We start from the raw sequence: 14,339 nt of genomic DNA, 5'->3' as shown, positions 1-14,339 counted from the left end.
GAGTACACTCTGCACTCCCAGAGAGTTGTGTATTGGTTATCCATGACCTATCCCCCACCTGTAGACTCGTGGGAGTATCCAGCCCCATTCAGAGCTCATTCATGACTCAGAGAGATGTGGAATCCCATAAGCTTCTCCCTATGTCCTCTCACCAGGTTGGTTCTAGCTTTCAGGTCATTGTAGGGTTGCCTCAATTACCTCCAACTCACTTGAGTGCTGGTCTTCCTGTTCCCTGAAAAATCCCTGTGCCATGGTCCCATTCAGACAATGTTTCCCAAAGATGATAGTTGCCAAGATGCCCCAAGGTGAGTGTCCAATGTTACCCTATATAAAGCAAGAACCCCCAGGCTCCCTTACAACAGATTGGGCCAGGAACATTTTTAAGGAGTAAGTTCTCCTGATTTTTAAGAGTAAGTTCTCCTGATGTTTAACTGTCAGCATTTCACTTCATTCCCTTTCCCCAAGAAAAGAAGGTCAAGGCCAGCAGCTCCCGGGAAATTTCCATTTTCTCCATTCTGGCTGGGATTTTATAACACTCCATCAGCAAATTGTCTTTACAGAGTCAGTGGGTTCTTGTTTTTGAGACTTCATTGACACAAAAGTAAAGAAAGTCTGGCCCTAGAGGAAATCGTTTACCTTTCTAGTTTTATTCCCAGGCCTCTAGTGTCTCCTAGACATTACTTCTATGCTCAGATCCTATTGAAATATTTTCTTTTTCTTTTCTTTCTTTCTTTCTTTTTTTTTGAAACACTGGGGCTCCCGGAAGTCCAGTCCTATTTGTTGAGATGTTGATTGGGAAGTGTTTTCTACACGCTGTCCTATCTCTGGATACTTCCAAGTCATGGTTGGATGTGGCAAGTAAAGCACAACGTCTGAGGTTATAGTAACAGTAGATAGAAATCCCAATACTAGTCAGCATGGGAGATACATGGAGACTTCTAGAAGGCAGTACTTAAAATACCAGGCAGATTGACCGTCAGCAAGGGAAGTCTGTGGCAGATAGCAGGTCCACAGAGTAAGGGCTCAAAGGCAAAACTCCATTCTGTTAAAAAAGAAAAAGCCTCACAAACACAAGATATGATCTGAGCCTCATCAGGGGTGTTACCATTCAAGGACTGAGGCCAAGGGAATTGCTCAGCAACTTAGCAGTCAGAGTTAGTTTGCAAACTGAGCGTGGGGGTCTCAAAAGTACACAGATGCTCAACAATCAAAACTGATATGTATTTCAGGTCCAGACAAGATTGAGCTAATGTTAATTCCCAGGGTGATGGTAAACAGCAGAACTTCTCAAATTTTTATTGTATGTTTAAACAATTCACCAAAGAAATCTTTTGAAAAATGCACATTTTTGATTCAGTAAATCTGGAGTTGGTTCTGATCATCTGCAATGCTAACAAGCTTCCAGGTGATGCAGATACTGCAGATCTGTGATACACACTTTGTGTGTGTGTCTTTTTATATTTGTTGATTTTTTTTTTTTTTTTTTTTTTTTGAGACAGAGTCTCTCTCTGTCACCCAGGCTGGAGTGCAGTGGCATGATCTCAGCTCACTGCAACCTCCACCTACCGGGTTCAAGCAATTCTCTATCTCAGCCTCCCGAGTAGCTGGGATTACAGACATCCAGGCATCCACCACCAAACCTGGCTAATTTTTTGTATTTTTAGTAGAGATGGGGTTTCACTATCTTGGCCAGGCTGGTCTTGAACTTCTGACCTCGTGATCCACCCACCTTGGCCTCCCAAAGTGCTGGGATTACAGGTGTGAGCCACTGTGCCTGGCCTTGATTTGTTTTTAAATGTTGAAATAATTTTGGCTTTACGGAGAAGTTGCAAATACAGTACAGAGCTCCTACACACCCTTCATCCTGCTTCCCCTAATGTTAACATCTAATGTGTACATTTGTCAAAACCAATAAATGAACATTGCTACAATACTAGCAACTAAACTATAGACTTTATTTGGATTTCTCCATTTGTTCTACTAGTGTTTCTTTCTGTTCCAGGATCCAATTTGGGATCTGTCATGTGCATCCGTGTGAAGAGACCACCAAACAGGCTTTGTGTGAGCAATAAAGCTTTTTAATCACCTGGGTGCAGGCGGGCTGAGTCCAAAAAGAGAGTCAGCAAAGGGAGATGGGGGTGGGGCCATTTTATAGGATTTGGGTAGGTAAAGGAAAATTACAGTCAAAGGGGGGTTGTTCTCTGGTGGGCAGGAGTGGGGATCACAAGGTGCTCAGTGGGGGAGGTTTTTGAGCCAGGATGAGCCAGGAAAAGGACTTTCACAAGGTAATATCATCACTTAAGGCAAGGACCGGCCATTTTCACTCCTTTCGTGGTGGAATATCATCAGTTAAGGCGGGGCAGGGCATTTTCACTTCTTTGGTGATTCTTCAGTTACTTCAGGCCATCTGGGCGTATACGTGCAAGTCACAGGGGATGCGATGGCTTGGCTTGGGCTCAGAGGCCTGATATTCCTGCCTTCTTATATTAATAAGAAAAATACAACAAAATAGTGTTGAAATGTTGGGGTGGCGAAAATTTTGGGGGGATGGTATGGAGAGAGAATGGGCGATGTTTCTCAGGGCTGCTTCAAGTGGGATTAGGGGCGGCGTGGGAACCTAGAGTGGGAGAGATTAAGCTGAAGGGAGATCTTGTTTTAAGAGGAGATATTGTGGGGTTGTTAGAAGGAGCATTTGTTGCATGGAATGATTGGTGATGGTCTGGATGCGGTTTTGTATGAATTGAAAATCTAAATGGAAGACACAAGATCTGAATAAGAGAAGGAGAAAAAACAGGTATCAAAGGACTAAGAATTGGGAGGAGCTAGGACATCTAATCAGAGAGAGCTTAAGGGGGTTCAGGATAATTACTTGCTTGGTTGGTGGTTTTTAGGCTTTAAGTTTTTGAGGTGCAGTCTAAGTTGGGCTGGTGTCTGGAATGAGACTGGGACCTAATAAAAAGGAGTGTCCACACAGGAGCTCAAATGGGGTGGAACCTGTAGCATTTTGAGGACAGGCCTGAATTCTGAGAGGGGAAAGTGGTAAAAGTATTATCTAGTCCTTTTTAAGTTAGTGACTGAGCTTGGTGAGGTGTGTTTTTAAAAGACCATTAGTCTGTTCTGCCTTTCCTGAAGATTGAGGATGGTAAAGGATACAAAGGTTTCACTGAATACCAAGAGCCTAAGAAACTGCTTGGGTGATTTGACTAGTAAAGGCTGGTCCGTTATCAGATTGTATAGAGGTGTGAAGGCCAAACCGAGGAATTATGTCTGACAGAAGGGAAGAAATGACCACGGTGGCCTTCTCAGACCCTGTGGGAAAGGCCTCTACCCATGCAGCGAAAGTGTCTACCCGGACCAAGAGGTATTTTAGTTTTCTAATTAGGGGCATGTGAGTAAAGTCAATTTGCCAGTCCTGGGCAGGGGCAAATCCCCGAGCTTGATGTGTAGGAAAGGGAGGGGGCCTGAACAATCCCTGAGGGGTAGTAGAATAGCAGATGGAACACTGAGAAGTGATCTCCTTGAGGATAGATTTCCATGATGGAAAGGAAATGAGAGGTTCTAAGAGGTGGGCTAGTGGCTTGTAACCTACATGGAAGAGGTTATGAAATGACAACAGAATAGAATGGGCCTGTAAGGCTGGAAGGAGATATTTTCCTTGGTCTAAGAACTATTTTCCTTGTGTGGGAAGAGATTGATAGGTGGAAGTTTCAGCGAGGGAGTAGGTGGGAGTGGGAGATGTGAAGGAGGAAAACTGCTGTGAGGGACAGAAGTTGGAACACTAGTTGCTTTTTTAGCTAATTTATCAGCTTAAGCATTGTCCTGAGCAATGGTTGAGGGAAGAAAATAGATTTGGGAAGTTATGAGAACTGTAGAGAGTTGAGCATAGTTTGTGATTTTTAGGGCCTCTAACAATGTTAAAGCAGCGACAGCTGCTGCGTGCAGACATGAGCGCGAGGCTAAAACAGTAAGGTTAAGTTGTTCGGACAGAAAGGCTACGGGACGCGGTCCCAGCTCTTGTGTAAGAATTCTGTCCACACTAACCATGCCTAGGAGGGAAAGGAGTTGTTGTTTTGTAGAAGGGATTGGGGTTTGGGAGATTAGCTGGACACGATCAGTACAGAGAGTAAGTGTGTATCTATGAGAATTATGCCGAGATAGGTAACAGATGAGGAAGACATTTGGGCTTGACTGAAGTAATGGGGGCTGTCTGTGAAGCCTTGCAGCAGTACAGCCTAGGTGATTTGTTGAGCCTGATGGGTGTCAGGGTCAGTCCAAGTGAAAGCGAAGAGAGGCTGGGACGAAGGGTGCAAAGGAATAGTAAAGAGTGTGTTTGAGATCTAGAACAGAATAATGGGTTGTGGAGGGAGGTATTGAGGATAGGAGAGTATATGGCTTTGGCACCATGGGGTGGATAGGCAAAACATTATGGTTGATTAGGCGCAGATCCTGAACTAACTTGTAAGCCTTGTCTGGTTTTAGGACAGGTAAAATGGGGGAATTGCAAGGGGAGTTTACAGGGTTTAAAAGGCCATGCTGTAGCAGGCGAGTGATAACAGGCTTTAATCCTTTTAAAGCGTGCTGCGGGATGGGATATTGACGTTGAGTGGGGTAAGGGTGATTAGGTTTTAATGAGATGGTAAGGGGTGCATGATCAGTTGCCAAGGAGGGAGTAGAGGTATCCTATACTTGTGGGTTAAGGTGGGAGGATACAAGGGGAGGATGTGAAGGAGGGTTTGAACTGGGGGAAAAGGCAGCAATGAGGTGTGACTGTAGCCTCGGAATAGTCAGGGAAGCAGATAATTTGGTTAAAATGTCTTGGCCTAATAAGGGAACTGGGCAGGTGGGGATAACTAAAAAAGAATGCATGAAAGAATGTTGTCCAAGTTGGCACCAGAGGTGGGAAGTTTTAAGAGGTTTAGAAGCCTGGCTGTCAGTACCCACAACAGTTATGGAGGCAAGGGAAACAGGCCCTTGGAAAGAAGGTAATGTGGAGTGGGTAGCCTCCGTATCGATTAAGAAGGGGACGGACTTACCCTCCACTGTAAGAGTTACCCAAAGCGTCTGTGATGGTCCAAGAGGCTTCCGAGGCAATGGGGTAGCGTCAATCTTCAGCCGCTAAGCGGGGAAGGTGTGGAAAGGAGTCAGTCAGAGAGCCTTGGGCCAGAGCTCCAGGGGCTTTGGGAGTGGCTGCGGGATGAGTTGGACAGTTTGATTTCCAGTGGGGTCCCACACGGCTTAGGAGGAATCCCAGGCTGTGGGCATTCCTTGGCCCAGTGGTCAGATTTCCGGCACTTGTAGCAAGCTCCTGGGGGAGGAGGTTCTGGAGGAACCCCTGGTAGCTGCGGTTCAGGCTTTTGGAGTTGTGTGCCGGAGATGTGGCTGGGTTTTGGCCTGACAGGATCCCACATTGCATTTGCTCATTATGTTTCCTTAGTTTCTACAGATCTGTCACAATTTCCCAGGTTTTCCTTGTTACTCACAAACTTGACAGTTTGAAGAGTATTTTGTAGACTATCCCTCAATTTTGTCTGCACATATTTGAGATTACATGAAGATTAAATTTGGGTTATGAGAGTTTAGGAAGACCACAGAAGTGAAATGCCTTCTCACTGCATCCTAGCAGAGGGTACGTGATGTCAGCATGACTTTACACTGGGGATATTAACTTGATCCCGTGGTTAATGTGATATTTACCAGGTTGCTAAAGCTATTATTTTTCCCTTTTCATACTCTGTTCTTTGGAAGTGAGTCTAAGTGTGGTCTATGGTTCTCAAATTTAAGCCTGCATCAGAATCACTTGGAGGACTTATTAAAACTAGGCTCTTTTTTCATTTCTGATTCAGCAGGCCTGGGGCTGGGGCCCAGAACGTGCATTTCTAAAAAGTTATTTGGTGATGGTGATGCTGCCTAGTCCAAAGGCCACACTTGGAGAACTACTGGTCTAGAACATTTGTCCTTAGTTGCTGAGCCTTAGACTTGAATCAGAATTGCCTGGGAATAATTTTAGAAATATATATTCCCAGGCTTTGTCCTTGGCAGTTCTGACCTATGCCGGCTCATAGGAGTTGGCATTTTTACAAATGCAAGTCAGGCTTGAGAACCATGAGGTTACTGCTACTCTGCAATAATCTGATTAAAGTGTAATTGGCCGAGAGCCTGGGGGCAAGTGCTCAGGCAGCAGGTGGGGTCCCAACAGCTCCAGCTGTAGGAAACAAAGGGTGGGAGAGCCTGGGAACCCAGCAGGGTCTGAATCATAGGCCTTCAGGCTGCCTGGGTTTGACCTTGCTGTCTTTATTCATCGCTCCAGGAAGTCTCTCTATTGTTTTGATTTGTCTGAATCACATGATTGCTCAGAAGCAGACAGCACCAGCGAGCCAGCACTCAACCCTAAGACCAGCCTTCAGTGAGCAGTCTGCTGAAATTCTGAAACAGAGTAAGGTGTTAGCATGGTACTGTTTACCAGCATCAACTAGTTTATTTTATTGCCTAAATCTTAAGTTCTTCAATATTCACGCAAAAGATGTTGTATGATTACAAAGATTCCAAAAGAAAATTGGCAGGAGGGGGTGATAAAGGAGGGAGAGATTTAAAAAAACAAACAAACAAACAAAAAAAAAAAACACTAAAGAAGTAAGGAAAATGTTTTGCTTACATAAACTTCAGAAAAAATTTAATTTATATAATTTTATCATATGTTTAGTCATTATTATTCAGCCTTTATCATAATAACTTACTATTACTTATAAAAATTACCTTTATCCTTGGTGAATATGATGAAAAGTATTATCATTTTTAAATGACAAAAAAAATTCCGTGTAATAAAGACAATTTCAAAAAAGTTTAAATGGTATTTTACTAATAAATAAACTTTTTATTTAAAACATAAAGGTGGCCAGGCTTGGTGGCTCACCCCTGTAATCTCAGCACTTTGGGAGGCTGAGGTGGGCGGATAACTTGAGGTCAGAAATTCAAGACCAGCCTGGCAAACATGGCAAAATCCCGTCTCTATCAAAAATATAAAAATTAGCTGGGTGTGGTGGTGCACACCTGTAATCCCAGCTACTCGGGAGGCTGAGGTATGAGAATCTCTTGAACCCAGGAGGTGGAGGTTGTAGTGAGCCGATATTGCACACTGCACTCCTACCTGAGTGACAGAGAGAGACCCCATCTCAAAAACAATAAAAAAATTAAAAGTTAAAATAAAACATAAAGGTCCCTAAGATTCTTTAAAATGAGGTTTTTCTCTGTATTACTTTCCTGGGGCTGCCACAACAAATTGCCACAAACTGAGAGGCTTAAAACAACAGAAATGTGTTCTCCTACAGATTTGGAGGCCAGAGATGGAAACTAAGGTGTTGGTAGCTTCTAGAAGGCTCTGGGGGAGAATCTTTTTTGTGCCTCCCTTCCAGCTTCTGGTGACTGCTGGCAATTCATGGTGTCCCTAGGCTTACGGCAACTCTTCAAATGCTATCTTCATGTGACCTTTTACTTTGTCTCCATATGTCTTAAATCTCCCTCTCCTTTCTCTTGTAAGAACATATGTCACTGAATTTAGAGTTTGCCTAAATCCAATACAGTCTCATCCTGAGATCCTTAATTAACATCTGCAAAGATCCCATTTCTAAAGAAGGTCACACTTACAAGTGTACTGGGGGTTAAGGCTTGAATATATCTTTTGTGGGGGACACAGTTCAACCCACTACAATTTCAGATATAGTTTAGGTGCTTACACCCTCCAAATCTCATGTTGAGATGTCATAATCCCCAGTGTTGGAGGTGAGGCCCACTGGGAGGCATTTAGGTCATGGGGGCAGATCCTTCATGAATGGCTTGGTGCTGCCCTTGTAATAATGAGTAAGTTCTCGCTCTGAGCTCACACAAGATCTGGTTGTTTAAAATAATGTGGCACCTCCCCATCTCTGTCCCTTGCTCTAGCTCTTGCCATGCGATACACCGGCTCCCCATTTGCCTTTTGCCATGATTGTAAGCTTCCTGAGGCCCTCACCAGAAGCAAATGCTGGCACCATGCTTCCTGTACAGTCTGCAGAATCATGAACCAATTAAACCTCTTTTCTTTATAAGTTACCAGTCTCAGGTATTCCTTTATAGCAATGCAAAAATGGTCTAACACAATTCCCAGCCCTATTAAGAAATGTTGGTTAAGTGTGTGAAGAACATTGGCATCGAGCAGTGCCACGTTACTGGTTGCTTGGAAGACCATGTGCCTCATCCCAGCCATTTAGCTCAGCTTCCTGTCTGCTGCCCACCTCCAGGTGTGCATTTGAGTAGTAGCACCAAGGCAGAAACACCCTGAGCCTCATGAATGGCCAAGTTTCCTGATGTTCTTAGCCAGAAAATACTAAGAGATGACCTGGTTCCCTTAATGCCCTGCCTACAAAGTCCACCCAATATAAGAAGAGAATCATGCAGATATTTAGGTTGCTATTTTTTGTTTGCCACAGCACTGAAATTTTTCTAGTGAACTTTCTCCATTTTCAATAAATTTTACTTTAAAAAGCCACTGTAAATTTTCTTTCCTTACAGAATGGTTTTAATCCAAGTGCATTAGAACAGCATGGAAAATTTGAAGGCTTAACATTGCTAAAGTGATGAAAAAAGTAGAATTTTATGGATACTGAGGGCTATTTCTGAAGAAACTTTATAATTTAGCAGGCTCATTAACCACTTGAGTTTAGACTCAGGAAGAAGCAGAGAGCAGGATAGCTTTTTAAACTAGGTTTTTTTCCTCGATTTCCTTACACAACTAAAGTTTGATTCTTGTATCGTTCTGCCTACGGCATGTAGAGTGATTTTTTAAAGATTCCATGTATATTTGACTAATAACCATCTCATGTTACTATTATAAAATGCCAGAGTTTGGCTCCTTATATTAATTTTTCTGTTGGCATTATCCATGACACAATTATAAAAATGTCTTTTGATGAAAAATCTGTTAAATTAAAAATGGTATCCACCATTCTTCTATCCCAAAAAAAGAAAGCCTATGGTAGTTGTTAAGTTATGATGCCCAGTTTTAAAAATTCAAACTTGAGACTCTAAAACAGGGGTTGACAAACATTTTTTCTGTGAAGAGCCAGAAAAAATATTTGCTGGTCATACGTTTTTTATAACTACTCAACCTCACTATTGCAGCACAAAAGCAACCATAGATAATATGTAAAGGAATAAGTGTGGTTGTCTTCTAATAAAACTTTATCTACATGTGGCAGCTGGATTTAGTATATGGGTCATAGTTTGCCAACCCCTGACCTAAAATATCAACTTGTTCTCCAGGTGTCTACTGTATCGCTAGATATCCACATGGAAACATTAAGGAATTTACTATAGTTTCAGATTCTCTTTCACAGAGTTGGAAATATTTTGGATGTCTCTTTCAATCCCCATTACATACTCAGTGGTAGGAAAGACCTATCCTAGGGATCTTTCCTTTAGTAGGCACTCAAGTGTTTATTGAATGAGTAAGGCCTGAGTTCTCCTGCATGCCAATATCTACAGAGTGCCCACTATGTCTTGTCCAGCTCCAAGACACTTCAAATTGCTTCAAATTGCTTCAAGTTTAATATGCCAAAAGGCTGGAAAATCTTGCATGGTGGGGCTTTCCTCTCCTGCTTCGTAGGAAAGTTATGAGATCTGTACTTCTGTTATGGATAAATATAGTCACAATACTTTTCTATAGAAAGAAAAAGTGTGTGTGTGCATATATATGTGTACATATGTCGGAAAAGCAATCAGATAATTATGTTCCGTAAGAGAATCCAGAAGATTCTTTCATGTTTACTGGGCCATCAGGAATGCACTGGTGAGAGGGGCCACAGCGTCATTAAGAGTTTCAGTAGTTGCTCTTGTTGGGTTGTCAGAGTTCAGCTTATTGGTAGCGATGGGAACGAGGAGAATTTGATGCAATCTGGGCCAGATGGCAGCACTTTTACTGCCAGAAACCAGGGGATTGATTGCACTTCACCATAAAATGGGGCAAGGTTGAAGGCACAGCTAAGGGTGTTTGACCTGGAAGGGGTTATGGAGATTATTAAAATAACACTGAATCCATAGAGGCAAAATAGATGTTTAGCCAACAAGGGTACTGCTTCATATACACAATCAAAAGAAGGCAAGAATGGATGGGCAGCAGACTAAGGACAGGCACCCCAGTAGAAAGTCATGATCCTCTGCCCAGATTCCAGATCTGAGCCAATTTTCAGACCCGGATACCTTTGTCTCAATAGGTGACAAGCCCACAGAAGGAAGAACCCTGAAATATCATAAACTGTTAATCTCCCCCATTTTCCTCAAAGGAGATCTGTTATCATTTACTTGAGAAAATATGCAATGAGGAAAGAGGAATATCCAGATATTCTGATAGACTTTGGTCTGAATTATTGTTGATTCACCAAGTTGCAAATCCTTATGTTAGAGTGAAGGCACACAGCAGCTAGATAATAAACAGAACCCTGGCCAAAGTCTAGGTCTCAGTAGGTCCGGTAGGTCTTTGGATTCCTCCAAAAGTAATTTTCCTAGGGCCTGAATGCTAATTGGGATTGACTCTTTGGCTGTTGGAGTAAGCTCCCCCTTTCTCATTTTCTAATTCAAACAAGAATTATCATAGTCTGGAAGGAAAAATGGAAGCTTCTGAAACTGCACCCCCACACTCCTACCTTCTTCACTGCTATCCTCTCTCCAGCCCTAGATAAGATGGTGAATAAAAAATATTGTATTTGGTGGCAGGGGAGGAGTAAGGAATGACAGAAATCGGGGCTACTCAAAATGACTTTAAGACTGCAGAAGGTGGTGGTTCATATCAAAGCACCATTTGATTCATGAGTCTGATCACTGCAAAATCCAAATGAATCTTAAGAGTATTTCTAGCCTAGTGAAAAATCATCTAATAACCCCAATGGTGGCTACTGCACTTGATGTGTTATCTTTGTTAGTACAGATTAATACACTGTCAGGTACATGGTGTTCAGTCAGACCATATTTCACATTCTTTCCTACCTCAATTGGGAAAGATCAGAAACTATTTGCATTTGCATGGAACAGACAATGATATACGTTTACACTTTTTTTTTTTTTTTTTGAGTTAGAGTCCCACTCTGTTGCCCAGGCTGGAGTGCAGTGGCGTGATCTCGGCTCACTGCAACCTCCACCTCCCGGGTTCAAGTGATTATCCTGCCTCAGCCTCCCGAGTACCTTGGATTACAGGTGCCCACCACCACACCCAGCTAATTTTTGTAATTTTTAGTAGAGATGGGGTTTCGCCATGTTGGCTAAGATGGTCTCAAACTCCTGACCTCAGGTGATCCGCACACCTTGGGCTCTCAAAGTACTGGGATTACAGCTGTGAGCCACCGATTTTGTCCTGTGGCTATGTTAACTCCTACTCTTTATTGTAATATAATCAGATGAGATCTAGGCTGTCTGGATATTTGGCACAATATCATGTTATCAGGCAGGATGAACAAGAAGTGGCCAGTATACTGGAGGCCTTGGTAAGACACATTTGACACAGAATATGGGAGTTAAAGTTGGTGATGATTGAGGCAACTCCTACTTTTGTAAAGTTCTTAGGGGTCCAGCTTGGCCAAGGGCATGTAAGGATATATTTTCCAAAAGATAAATTGCTACATTTTGCCTCTTCTATCAAAATTCTTGTGGGACTCTTTGGCTTATGGTGGCAACATACTGCGCATTTAGGAATGTGCTGCAGTCCATGTACTGGCTGGCATGACAGGCTCTCTGCTTTGAGTGGAGCCTAGAGCAGGAAATGGTCTGCAGGAAGGAAGGGCACTGATATGAGCTGCCCTGATTCTTGGGTCATGTGATTGGTAAACTCCACAATGCTGGAGGTATTGGTGAGAGGAAAATATGCAGTATAATGTGTATGGTGTGTGTGTGTGAGAGAGAGAGAGAGAGAGAGTGTGTGTGTGTGTGTATGTGTGTGTGTGTGCATCATAGCACCAATGTCTGGGGTTGTAAAGAAAGATCATGCCATCTGTAACAGAGACTTATACACCTATTAAAACAGAGTGCCTAATGTGTTACTGGGGCCCCATAGAGACAGAATTCTTGACTATAGAATATCAAGTAACAATGTATCTGGAACTATCCATTATGAGCCAGGTTCTGTCAGACCCACAGAGTCATCAAGTCAGGTATGTCCAGCAGAAGTCCATCATAAGATCAAACTGCATATCTGGATTAAAGCCTAAACAAGACCAGAAGTCCTAAGGTAACTGCATGAGCAGGTGGTGCAGATCCCCATGTCACCCACCACCACAGCACGAGCACCCCTCCTTCAGATCATGCTCCAGACAGTATGTGGGTCCCATGTGACCAACTAAAGGAGGAGAAAAAGCCTGAGCATGTTTAATGTACTAGTCAGCTCAGGGTGTGGAGGCAAGTTAAAAATGGGCAGTGGTTTCATGACACTTGGGGTGTGGGGGGACTTGAGGAACTCGTAAGGAAAATCATATCAATGGACAAAGCTCAGAGTTGTACACCTGTTCCCTATGCCATGTGGAGGACACAATGGCTTGGGATGGGAATATATACATACTTATGGGTGGAGGCGAATCATCTGAAAAGCTGGTCAGGGACCTGGAAGGACAAGGACTGAAAAATTGCAGACAAGAATGTTTGGTGGAGGGGAATGTGTGTGAACTTATAGGAGTGGGCAAAATATGTGAAGATTTTTGGCTCTCATATTAATGAACACTAGAAAGCATCAATCACAGAAGAGGCACTGAACAACAGAGTAGACAAAATGACTAGGCCAGTTGACATTAGGCAGTCTTTGAGCTGATGTGATAGACACATGAATGGTGGAGCCACAGTTGAGAGATAGAAGCCATACATGGGTTCTGTCTCACATCTCAGTACTGACACTTCTGCAAGTCTAACCTGTCAGCAACGGGGAAAAACACCGCTCCCAATACATCTTCTTCCAGGAGGTGATCTTCAATCATAATTTTCCTTGTGGGAGGGGAATCAATGTGCATCCAACATATGTGGCAGCACATTTGACATTTTCTTGAAAAATCCTGGGAATTTTAGTGCCTTCAGTGCCTACTCTTAGTACCCAAATTACCCTCAATGTTGGGTCATTTCCTGGCTTCAGCCTTATACCTGTTAAGTTGAATGAGCATAGTCACACAAATTACTCAGGAAAACCAACCAATGAACTTGGTTTATTTGTTTTGTTTTGTTTTGCTTTTTTGACACAGAGTCTTGCTCTGTCACCCAGGCTGGAGTGCAGTGGAGTGCAGTGGCACGATCTCAGCTCACTGCAACCTCTGCCTCCCGGGTTCAAGCGATTCTTTTGCCTCAGCCTCCCAAGTAGCTGGGACTACAGGTGCACCCCACCATGCCCAGCTAATTTTTGTATTTTTAGTAGAGACAGGGTTTCACCATATTGGCCAGCCTGGTCTCGAACTGACCTCGTGATCTGCCTGCCTGGGCCTCCCAAAGTGCTGGGATTACAGGCGTGAGCCACCGCACCCAGCCAAACAATGGTATCTTTACCAACCATATCTGGAACATTAAATCAATAGTGTAGCAAAATTTTTAGCCTCATATTAGGCATACAATGCTAGTTGCTTTACAAATGTTGAATAATTATCAATAAGACTATTGGCCTGGATAATATATTAGAAGTTGGAAATTTAACATTTTAATGGGAATTATAAAATGCCATGTCCCCATTCCTGTCTTAAAATAATTTTATAACTTCAGTATTTCTTAATAACTTTGTGTCAACCGATGGACATCAAGCTCTGCCTAGAATTAGCAATGATGTCCGCAGGGGCTGATGGAATGTATAAGGGCATGTTTGTCCTTTCCTTAGCATTTGGAGTCCCCTCTTCTTTAGCTGATGGATTTGCTATTATATTCGTTGACCCCTCTTCTGACTTACAGATATCAGTGGACACTGAGATGTTACAGTCAGGGTTGAAAGGAACAGAAACTAGCCTAAATTAAAGAGGATTTAGAAGATATTTGGTGTTCTCATGGCAATGACGGCTCTCTAAGCTTTTGGGAAGTTGAGCTGGCACCTGGAAAAGTGTCAGTAACAGGGCTGTGTGTGTGTGTGTGTGCATGTGTTGTGTGTGTAACATGATCTCTGTTTTCTCTGTCCCATTCTCTTTTTTCATTGTGCACATGACTTAAGATGGTTGTTCTAGCCCTTACTAAACTTAACTTTTTACTTCAAATGTCAAGTACCATCTATGAAGTCTCTCTGGTGTTTAGTTCAAACTATCAAGAATGAGAATGATCTTCAAACAGCCAATAAATTGGCTTTTTCTGAATCATATTCGGACAGA

The 14,339-nt window shown here is 42.8% G+C and overlaps 1 protein-coding gene across 2 annotated transcripts in view; it reads left to right on the top strand.

The window, feature by feature from the left end:
* FABP12 (fatty acid binding protein 12) overlaps nt 1-14,339 on the top strand; it is a 57,970-nt gene that overhangs the window by 36,406 nt on the left and 7,225 nt on the right. Inside the window, 1 exon segment of one of the 2 annotated variants that reach the window (NM_001194902.2) lies at nt 12,149-12,247. The exons of the other annotated variant lie outside the window; for it this stretch is intronic. The gene's annotated coding sequence lies outside the window, so the exon portion shown is untranslated. 2 annotated transcript variants of the gene reach the window in all.

The sequence above is a fragment of the Macaca mulatta genome, chromosome 8 (assembly GCF_049350105.2).
Source record: "Macaca mulatta isolate MMU2019108-1 chromosome 8, T2T-MMU8v2.0, whole genome shotgun sequence".
In the NCBI taxonomy this organism is placed as follows: Eukaryota; Metazoa; Chordata; class Mammalia; order Primates; family Cercopithecidae; genus Macaca; species Macaca mulatta.
The sequence above is the reverse complement of the archived record's forward strand: the minus strand, read 5'-3'. Positions and strand labels throughout refer to the sequence as shown.